Below are 11,256 nucleotides of genomic sequence, written 5' to 3'. Positions count from 1 at the left end.
GGAGCTTTGGACTGCTGTCGTACGTTTTTTTTTTACGTGTTTTACCTCGCCACTCTCTTGTGAAATCAGTGCCGTCATAAGTTCAACGAAGTCTTTAAAGGGCAACTGAAGCGGTTTTAGAATTCGATGAGTTTAAGGTGCCCGAATATGCAAAATGTGCAAGTAAAGCCTGTGAAACCGTTTTGCTCTAGCATTTGAAATGGTGGCGTAATCACCAAATAAAGTCGTCGTCGGCGTTCAGCTTCTCTGAAGTACACAGCGATGGGCAGAGGCCTCGATAATGACGTCACGTAAGACGGCACTACGTGTTGTGTAATCATCGCGGCTAGAGCGATAGCGGCGGCGCGACGATCGCGAGAGCTGGCTATAAGATAAGCCGCGCTGCTCGGCCACCGGGCATTCCACTACAAGCTGTGATGGAATAAACCACGTTCGGTTTTCCACCCATCTGGCCTTCGTCTGCTGTCCCCGACAAAACACGACATTTGGCGACGAGGATGGGATTCTGACCAGTTCTACAGCAAGCCGACATGGAAACAGATGGTTCGGCAGCGGCGGGAGCAGTGACGCAAATCGTGGGTCGACTGGGACACATCGAGCCCTTCGACGAGTCTACGAGCGACTGGCCGTCGTACGAGGAACGCTTAACGTCGTTTCTTCTGGTCAACCGTATCCCCGAGGACGACAAGGTACACGCTTTTTTGAGTCTCGTAGGCCCAAAGACGTACAGTCTCCTCAAGTCATTGACAGCGCCGGAATTGCCGTCAGCTAAAAGTTTCGACGTGCTAAAGAAACTTCTAGGCGACCACTTGTCACCGAAGCCGTCGGTAATTAGTGAACGCGCGAAATTTCACAGGAGAGCGCAACTCGAGACTGAATCGATTTCGGAATATGTTGCACAGTTGCGGAAATTGGCACAGACATGTGAATTTGAATCCGCACTCGATCAGTCGCTGCGGGACCGTTTTGTTTGCGGGTTGCGCAGAGAAGATATACAGCGAGTGTTATTCACGGAGGATAACAAGCTAACCTTTCAAAAAGCCGTGGAACGAGCGCTAGCCATGGAAGCAGCGAAAAAGAGCGTAGCAGAGGCGCACGCCTCTGATACGGGCGTTCCGGACGTTCACAAGGTCAGAGCCGTTGGGGAAAGCGATATGACGCAGCGAAATTGCTATCGCTGCGGGTCGGCGAAGCATGCAAGCCGACTGTGTCCGCACATAGCAGCCACCTGTTTCAAATGTGATAAGAAAGGACACATTCAAAGGGTGTGCCAAGCTAGCAAGCAGCAAAAGACGAAGGGAGCGCGGCGAAACTCGATGAAGATGTTGGTTCCCGTTCAAGCTGCTGTAAGCATGAAGGAAATTATTTCGCCTGGTCTGGCTCCGATAAAAATTTCTGTGCACGTGGAAGGGCGGCCCTTGGTCATGGAGCTGGATACAGGGGCTACTGTGTCCGTCATGTCTTTATATCAGTTTCGGCAGATGTTTCCTTCAATCAAGGTCATGCCAACGACGCTGAAGCTGCGGACGTTCCAGGGAGCCATAGTCCAGCCTGTTGGAGTCGCTCACGTGGCCGTGCAGTACGGAGAGCAGAGGGCCCAGCTACCTCTCTACATCACGAAAGAAAAGGGACTTCCGCTGCTAGGTCGACAATGGTTGCAAGCCATCCGACTCAATTGGAGCAGTATCTTCGAGCTCAACGCTATTTTCAGGTCAGATGGTTCTGCTTGTTCGAGTCAAACTGCCAGACTACGCGCACTTCTAGACAGATACCAGAGTTTGTTTAATGACGAACTGGGAACAATTTCGGAAGAAAGAGCAGAGTTGTCGCTAAAAGATGGTAGCGTGCCGAAGTTTCTGAAGGCAAGAAGTGTGCCCTTTGCATTACAACCTGCGGTCGAGGCCGAGCTTAATAAGCTGGAAGGCATGGGAGTCATTTCACCAGTTGCGACGAGCAGCTATGCCACACCGGTTGTACCAGTAGTAAAGAAGGACGGTGGTATAAGACTATGCGGTGATTACAAGACCACCCTAAATCCTTGTCTTGAACCTGACCGGTACCCACTGCCGAGAGTCGATGAGTTGTTTGCGGCGCTCGCAGGGGGCCAAGAATATTCTAAGATTGATCTCAACAGAGCCTATCATCAGGTGGTGGTGTCAGAGTCGTCAAGAGAGTACTTGACACTCAATACCCATAAAGGACTTTTTGCGGTAAACAGGCTACCGTTTGGGGTTTCATCGGCACCATCCATTTTCCAAAGAATTATGGACACAATGCTGAAAGACCTGAAAGGCGTCAGCTGCTATTTGGATGACGTTCTCATCACTGGAAGGACGGCAGACGAGCATTTTGCAAATCTGGAAGCTGTCCTAAAGCGGTTGACGAAGCGCGGGGTTCGAGTAAAGAAAGAAAAGTGTTCGTTCTTTCAAAAAGAACTGCGCTATCTTGGTCATGTTATCAGCGCAGCAGGTGTCAGCACAACGCCAGAGAAGATAGAAGCCTTGACGAAAGCTCCCGCGCCCACAAGCAAGCAGCAGCTGCAGTCGTTTCTGGGCGTCGTCAATTACTACGGGAAGTTCGTTCCACGATTGTCTACTCTGGCCAGTCCTTTTTACAAACTGCTGCGTCGCGATCATCCATGGCGCTGGGATGCATCGTGCCAAGCGGCGTTCGAGGAAGTCAAAAATGCGTTGGCGTCATCCGCGATACTGGCGCATTACGACCCCGATAAGCCTTTGCAAGTGGCTTGTGACGCTTCCCAGTACGGCGTGGGTGCAGTACTTTCTCATGTTGCGGACGATGGAAGCCCTCGCCCGGTCGCTTATGCGTCGCGCACATTAAATGACGCTGAGAAAAAGTAGTCAGCTAGAAAAGGAAGCACTTGCCATCATTTTTGCAGTCAAAAAGTTTCATTTCTACATCTATGGAAGATGTTTCACATTGATCACGGATCACAAGCCGTTACAAACCATCCTGGGGCAGAAGACAGGCATTCCACCGATCGCGGCAGCACGCTTGCAGCGATGGGCCGTCACTTTGTCTGCTTACAAGTACTCGCTCGTGTACAAAAAGTCCAGTGACAACGCAGAGGCAGATTTTTTTTCAAGGTTCCCTCTCCAGGGCCAGCAAGACGGCACGTCCGAAGGCGAGGAATCATTTTATGCACTGCGTCTGGAGTCGATGCCCCTATCCGCCAAAGAGATTGCGCGTGCCACATCACGTGATCCGATGCTTAGTAAGGTGCTCCATTTTACTAGCACAGGTTGGCCATCGTACCTGCGAGATGCAAGCCTAAAGCAGTTTTTCGACAGACGTTTGCAGATCAGCGTGTGTCAAGGGTGCCTCATGTATGGCATGAGGGTTGTTATCCCGTTTACCCTTCGAGAGTCTGTTCTCGACGAACTGCACCAAGGTCATCCTGGAATCGTTAGGAGCAAGGAATTGGCTCGCAGCTACGTCTGGTGGCCGTGAATTGATGCAGATTTGGAAACAAGGGTACGAAGTTGTCAAGCGTGCCAGCAACAACGTAATGAACCATGTAAGGCACCTCTGCATCCTTGGGCATGGCCGACCGCACCATGGAGGCGAATTCACCTGGACTTCGCGGGGCCTTTTCGAGGAACCACATTTCTAGTGGTAGTAGATGCCCACTCGAAGTGGCCAGAGGTGTTCGTCATGCGGAGCACAACGTCCGAACGTACTGTTGCTTGCTTGCGTGAACTTTTCTGCAGATTCGGATTGCCAGAGACGGTAGTGTCCGACAATGGGCCACAACTGGTGTCCGAAGAGTTCAAGGCATTCATGCGGGACATCGGGGCCAGACATGTCGTGAGCGCCCCTTATCACCCAAGCACAAATGGCCTGGCTGAACGTTTTGTGCAAACATTAAAGTCGGCTCTGCGCAAATCACCTCCTGGTGAATCTGTCGAAGTGGCACTTCATAAATTTTTGTTGGCATACCGAAATACACCTCATCCTACGACAGGAGAGGCACCAGCTAACCTCTTGATGGGTAGAAGATTGCGTACTAAGCTGGATGCAATCAAGCCGACGGTGGAGGGGAAGATGATGCGCAGTCAGTTCACCCAAATGCAGCAAAGGAAAAGCAACAGAGACTGTTTTTGCATTAATGACAGTGTTTTAGTTCGCAATTACAGAGGCTCCCCGAAGTGGGTTCGTGGAACTGTCCTCAAGAAAACTGGACCAGTCTCCTACAAAGTCCTGGTGAGCACGCCCCGAGGCAAGTTCATCTGGCGTCGGCTCCTCGACCAGCTGCTGGGTAACACAAGCCCTAAGGTGACACCAGGGTCATCTGACGTAGACAACGTGGAGGGGTTCCTGCTTTTCCCTCCAAACCAAACAGGTGACCAGCCAGCATCAGAGGAGCCGGTGCCCTTGCAGCCTCCCGAGGTCCCTCCGGCGCCCGCTCCTACATCCGAGACGTCGGCTCTTGGAAGGCGCTACCCGTCAAGAAATCGCCGTCCACCCGAGCGATACGAAGCTGGCTTTTAACTATTGTATAAGGATACAATTGCACCCTCTAAATAAAAGGGGAGGAGTGTTGTGTAATCATCGCGGCTAGAGCGATAGCGGCGGCGCGACGATCGCGAGAGCTGGCTATAAGATAAGCCGCGCTGCTCGGCCACCGGGCATTCCACTACAAGCTGTGATGGAATAAACCACGTTCGGTTTTCCACCCATCTGGCCTTCGTCTTCTGTCCCCGACAAAACACGACACTACGTTTCCAGCGAAAACACCATCGAAGGTGAAGCTCACGATGCATTGTTTGGCGCCATCTGACGACGCATAGCAGCATGCAGGCGTAAGGAATGGACATCTGAAATTTCGGCAACAATGACGGCACTGCCGAGTTTCCTCGCACTTCTCCAACGTAGAGAGGAGAAGCATAAACATCGTCCCGGTTTTAATCGAGAATTATTTTTTGCATGCTTTATTTAGAAGCTTGACAGATTCCAATTCTCGAATAACCTCGAATTGCCAAAACACCGTTCCAGCTTCTCTTTAAATACACGTCCAATGGACCCAGTCGATTGTCAATAAAGGCATGATGGACGTCCCTGTAAGCCTAAGGCTATAGTCACGTCCAACGTACGGCCGTTATACCGCTTCCTTCGCCCTCTTCCGCGCAAAGCGAACGCAATTGTGTCTGACGTTATATTCGCTACTTTTCTAGAGCCGCACATATAAGTTCGATCGCCATTTCTTGTATCTCGGCACTCCTACAAATGACGCAGATCGAGCGGTTGCGCGCGGCGAGCGGTTGCATGCAAACTACGCGACGTACGCCAGTCCAGATACACATTCGCGCAGTGCCTTCGCTTTGCACTCAATAAACAGTCTCGCAATCTGTCACCTTGATGTGCTCGTAATTTATGCAAGCTATCAGAATCATTGGCGCCGTCTGCGATTCTGCAGCGACCTCTGAAGCACAGGGATACGTATTGGGGATCGGGCGCCCCTACCCGGCACAACACGCATCTCACCGTGCACAGCACCCTCCGTGATACTTGGTTATCCGCAAGAAATGTTATGGTAGCTCTTCTTAACCGGAAGACAGGGCAAGTAGGATGTTCGTCATGCAAATAGGAATTTAGATTCTGCCTCGGACCCATGGCAAAACATGTCCAACTTTCTCGGACAAAAAGTTTGAACATAGGAAAATTGTAAGGTACTGTTATGGAAATTTTTAAGGTAGTGGTTCATTCTTCCGATGTGTAGCGAAATCTTTTAAATTTTTTCCATCGCTCGCATCGAGCAGTTAAGTCTGCCATAGAAAACGAATGGGGAACGCATTTGGCGTTAGCAAAAAAATTCAAGCCTGCCGACGGCAGATCTGCGGATATATTGGTTGTTATAGGGAAATCTTACAGTATATGAAAACATAGTATTCATAAACACTTTTCCGTTCTAAAATGCTTTTGTCCAGAATTGTTGGGTAGGAGCACGCCGAATCTATTTCAGGCCTACGCCGGTATACAGCGGCAACGACCAAGCCAACCAGGCCGGCGAGCCTGCCCATGCGAAAGCGTGTTCCACCACAATGCACGAGACCAACCGGGAAGCTGGATGCGTGGACGATGCGCTTGCGGGTCGACGTTGTTTATGGAAGACTAGGCAAACGCCCAGACCGCTGCTTTGTCTTCTTGCGAAAGTTCGCGTTCATGGAGTTTAAACCCCTCCGGGTTAGAGGTTAGCCGAAGCCGAATGGACCCCACTCAGCCGTCGCCACTCGCGAGCATAGATTCGTTGTGCACTCATCCTCGGCTGGAGAAAACAACTCGCCGCTAGGAAATCTTCAGCATTCATGAAGCGGACTTCCGCACACAGCAGAAAGTCACATATGTGCCTCATGTCTGCATGCAAATAGCCAGGAGTAATTTAGCACTTCGCATGCTGCAATGAAACTATATGTGTGGCAAACGGTTCAACCGGAGGACATGCGCGTTGCAAACCAAGCAGTTAAGTGCTGGGATCTCGAAGTACGCACACTGAACACCAATTGCCTCAATCCGGGTAGGGAGTAAACATTCCTTAACCAAAGGTATACTATCCTCGTAGATGGTGACCCAAATGAGGTTAACAAGAACAAAAGCGAGCAGACTGCCCAGCGAGAATCAAATGGCTTGGCTTTGAAAAATACGGGTCAGACCCGACCGACGTACTAGGAAAAAAAAAAAAAAAAGCTCCGGGTCCGACCGAAGCACCTTCAACTACAACTTTGAAAAGCAGCGGTTGGATCCGTCCGACGCACTCGGGAGAAATATGTACTGGGTCCGTTCGATGTGCTATCAGCAACAAATTAAACGCGAACATGAAAACTGAGGTGAAACCCTAGAACCCCAACATATTACCTCCTGAAGAGCAGATACAAGAGCGATTGATAAACACTTTAGGGTAAGAGTGTTCGCGCTTTCGAAGTGAAGTTACCCTCCGAAAGTATTGAGCTTCCCCTGGCGAAGAACTTCTTATGTCTTCAGTCTTCTTACGTATTAGATGTCTTGTTCGCGTTCGCGTTCCGTAGCATAGAGTTTTGTAACATCATTGTTGATGCTAAATAAATTTGAATTTGAATTTGAATTTGAATTTCATTCCTTGCCGATAATACCTTTAGCCGCATCCTGATTCAAAACTAGACTCGCCAGAAAAGTGTTTCTGGTTCCAGTTGATTCACATCTTCCTGTTACTGTTGTCTCTATAGAATGCAACTTTCATCTAAATTTTTATCAATTTCCTACGGGCAATTCACGTGGACTGTTTCCGAATATATTTTTTCTTTGATTTCATAACATTTTGTGAGTATATATCAGTCCCTCAAACAGCGCACATCACGCTGAGGATCGCTCTCACTAAATGGCGACGTCAATATAGTTATCCTCTTTTCAGCAAACTCTCCGTCATAACTGCTACCTGCGCCTTGATAGCCAGACGATTTCTTAGAACTCAGGAGAGTCCGCGACTGTAGACGCCCTCCCCAAAATAGAAGCTTATGTTGAACACCTAACACAGGCATATTACACACAGTATTCTTGTAAACAAGTTAGGCACTGAGAATGTGTTCATCATTGAAAGGTGTGTCTCCCGGCCGGAGGCTCGGAAACGTACTGGGTAGCAGTTTTGGTTACTGGATCCAAGGTAGACTATAACGAAAGGAAGGCCTTGTAAACCATTCCATTTTGAAAACGATAATAGAATATTCAACCGTTCTGCTGCGACAACCGCTTGTTTTTTCGCTTCCTCCGTGTTACGTCGCCAAATCCAGCAGAGAATTTTCGAATGAAGAAGCACCGGCTCCAAGAATAAAAAAATGAAAACGCCTCACTGCCAAGCATAAAGAACTGCGCGTCAGGCGCGAAGAATGCTTGCGTAAACAGCTTTAACTGAGTTTGCAAACAACCTAGTAGTGTATGCGCGCTTGCTCTCTTGGCACGTTTCTCCTTCTCTTCCCCGTAAGAAAATAGCCCCGCACCCAGAAAATGTAATCCTTCGATAAATGTTTCACTTGAAACACTTGCGAAGCATTTTCAGATAAAGTTTCTATTTACGCGTCGCTGTTTGTTCTTTGAGTAATGCAATTTTTATCTTTGCACCGATCGCCAAGCACCAGTGACGGTAAACTAATGCACCAATTCTTTTATAAATTTGTTTTCCCCGTAAGACGTATTGATTTGGGAAACAACAAAATGCTTTTAATCGACTAGTGCAAGGAGCAGCGACTAATGCATTTTACGGATGCCCGCCCTTTAAAAACCTTGAGATACATGTGCATACTTGCTCGCGTGTGGCGAGTGTCCATGCGTAACAACAGTTTATTACTGACCGCTTCCTAAGCTGTCGTGATGCGTAATCTAATGAAGGACTAATACGTGGGCGCCGGCCTCTCATGAACCGATAATAAGTACAAGAAAATTTGACAGAGACACTTAAGACTGTCGACGTGTCCCTGAACCGATGCCCGCCCTTTAAAAACCTCGAGATACATCTGCATACTTGCTCGCGTGTGGCGCGTGACCACGCGTAGCAACAGTATTACTGACCGCTTCCTTAGCTGTCGTGATGCATACTCTTATGAAGGACTAAGACATGGGCGCCGGCCTCTCAGGAACCGGTACTAAGTACAAGAAAATTCGACAGAGACACTTAAGACTGCCGATGTGTGGGAGTACGAAATAATTACTGTCCCTGGGTGCACTGTTAACGCGCAGTGTTTTACTCGCATTAAAGTTCTCGTGCCGGGCTCGGCGTTTCCTTTTCTGATCTCGTGCTCACCGCAGAACTTCTTTGGTAGCAGGGTCCGCTATCTCGATAGTTATGTGAGGCACTGAACATCATTCTCAAGGGTAGAGTATTGCTCAAGCGTTTTATTCTTCCATGAGCGAGATGTCATCATATCGAGCTAGTTATCAAAGGATGCACCGAAGAGAGAGAAGTAAAGGCGTACGCTCGGAGGCGGTGACCAACGCGCAGCGCCTGACCCCCTCCCCCCCCGGCGCACAAACACACAAAACAATGACGAAGAGACCAGTAGGCATTGCCTTTCTCTCTCTCCACCTGCTTCCTTTCACCACCTCGCGCCTTCCTTTTGCATCTCTTCTTCTGAGTCCATCACTTTTTCTCACTCTTCTGCGGACGCCACTGGCCACGCAGATGCAACCTCAGGAATGAGATACTAACAGCTGTCGAGGTCCAGAAAAAAAAGTAAACCAGAAGCGACATAAAAAGTTTTTAATGACGTCTCTGCGGGAACCTCACCTCAGCATAGAAGTCGTAGCATCGACAACTTATTAGAAGCCACTAAAGAGGGCTCACAGCGCAGAGTCATTATATGACAGCATAGTCCAGTATTTTGTCTGTCGGAGCGTGTATCTGCACAAAACGCGCAGCACTGCAATAAAGAGGCTTGCGAGGTAAATGAAAACGTTTGATCACTTACCAATGCACTGTTTGCTAAAGCGAATTCACTCTTGGGAAAGTCCTTCCTGGAAAATCTTTCGTTTGGGGCTCTAGTGTTTCGAGCATTCAACTAAAATTGCGCACGCTTGCGCACTTTGAAAATCGATTCCGGTGGGAAGTTAAGAAACTGAACCTCACTCAGAGTGTGCAGCATTGAGTAGGCTGCAGGTAGTCACAGTGCGGGGAGTCTTCACGGTGACAATAACTAGCATGATCGCACCAGCAAACAGTGAAACCAGTGAGCTCACTACGTTGACGGCGCTTATCGGCTTCTGTTAATCCATATCTGTGATCTGATAAAAGGTTAACGAGAAAACTCACTGACGCGAGGGGGAGCGTTCGTGCTGCTTGCGGAGATCACCTCATGTGCCACTGACCATACTTCCGGCTGACCGCCGAGCTGTCGGGTGTAGATATTCTCATCGGCGCTTAGAGCATAAGCGTTTCTCTGAAAAGCTGACGGCGCTTGCTGGAATAGTCTCCGTTATTATTATTATTCTGCTTCTCAAGTAGCTTTCGATTTTGCCCCGTTCTCGTTCAATTTCGAACCTCCAAGCATGCACTGCCTTAGACCGTTGAACCTGTTTTTATTCTTTTCGTTTCCGGTATACCGGCAAATGCTCAACGGTGCTTGACGACTCGAACGATCCATCCTGCTTCTAACGGTGATACCTCTTCAATAAATTGATCGGCTTAAAAAATGCCGCACGAAAAATAAGAAATTCGCCTAAACAAAGCTAGTAGTAGGATATTCACATTTCGGGATTTTGCTCTATATGGCCGCATCAAGCAAAACGATTTCCGTTCATACGGGAAAGGGCTGCGCATAGGAATGTGCCGGCCGTGGTGAAGAGCTCGCACTGAAGTGTCTGGGCACGTCCTCAGTGCCGGTGGCACTTCTTGAATTGCATGACACGTCCTTCACGAGTCATCCACATACCAATGTAAATGAGACTTTTCAGCAACATAGGTGTACTTGCTTCGCGAAAGACATTCATCTAGTAAATATCCGTTACTTGCATTTTGAAAGGGTAGTTAGTGTGTTTCGCAAAAATACCTTGTATGCCTGTCTTCTATTCGAGGAGGCAATTCGAAATCGAACAGAGTGACATGAGGTATTAAGTCAATCCTCGTCATTTTCGCCCACGAATTAGGCGCAAGAACGGGTCGCATAAATTCATAAAAGTGAAATCCATAAAAATGTAAAAAGCAGCCAAAAAAATAGCGCTTACTCCTATCTTTATACGTAACGCAATAGAGGCCAAAAAGCCAAATAGCTATAGAATCGGACTAACGCACTCTACCGCTTTTTCTCTTGCAGATTGCTCGCTGAGACCGTTGACGCAAGAGTCAAGAGGTTACTTCGAATATAAGCGGGGCCCCACCCACCCAGTATGTCATCTTTTACCTACTGTGAAAGATAAGGAGCGATGTAAATGACAACTTCCAGTGAGGGAATTCATATTTATCTTTACAAGTTCTGCTGCCTTTTTAAAGCTCTCAACTCTCTTACCCCTCGTTCCTTCCTGCGTTGCAAAGAGTACGTTTTCGTACGTGCGCCGTCAAGCGAGCACGCGCTAAGCGTCGCGTGGGAAAAGTTCAAAGGTCGAGATCACAGCCGAGAGCTCTTGATTGCATTGTATAGCCGGATTTCAAGCCGGCGGCGCAAATTTAATAAGGGAGTTGTTTTCATCCGCTGAGAGCCCTTCGCCGGCGGACAATGAACGAGAGCATTTATACCCACTTCAGGGTAACAAACAGGGCGTCGTAAAAAGTAGAAACGG

The 11,256-nt window shown here is 48.6% G+C and overlaps 1 long non-coding RNA gene across 2 annotated transcripts; it reads left to right on the top strand.

Moving 5' to 3' along the window:
* The first annotated feature begins 311 nt into the window (after positions 1-311).
* LOC149351795 (uncharacterized) lies at positions 312-10,864 on the top strand. Of its 2 annotated transcripts, none has more exons than XR_016290652.1 (2): positions 312-689; positions 10,794-10,864. It is a non-coding gene; the product is annotated as an uncharacterized LOC149351795 (long non-coding RNA). The 2 variants fall into 2 exon arrangements; XR_016290651.1 differs by lacking the exon at positions 10,794-10,864 and adding an exon at positions 4,145-4,723.
* The last annotated feature ends 392 nt before the right edge of the window (positions 10,865-11,256 follow it).

Source organism: Amblyomma mixtum, chromosome 3, assembly GCF_055824585.1.
Source record: "Amblyomma mixtum isolate Tamu chromosome 3, ASM5582458v1, whole genome shotgun sequence".
NCBI lineage: Eukaryota > Metazoa > Arthropoda > Arachnida > Ixodida > Ixodidae > Amblyomma > Amblyomma mixtum.
Note: the sequence above shows the minus strand (reverse complement) of the source record. Positions and strands in the feature narration are given on the sequence as shown.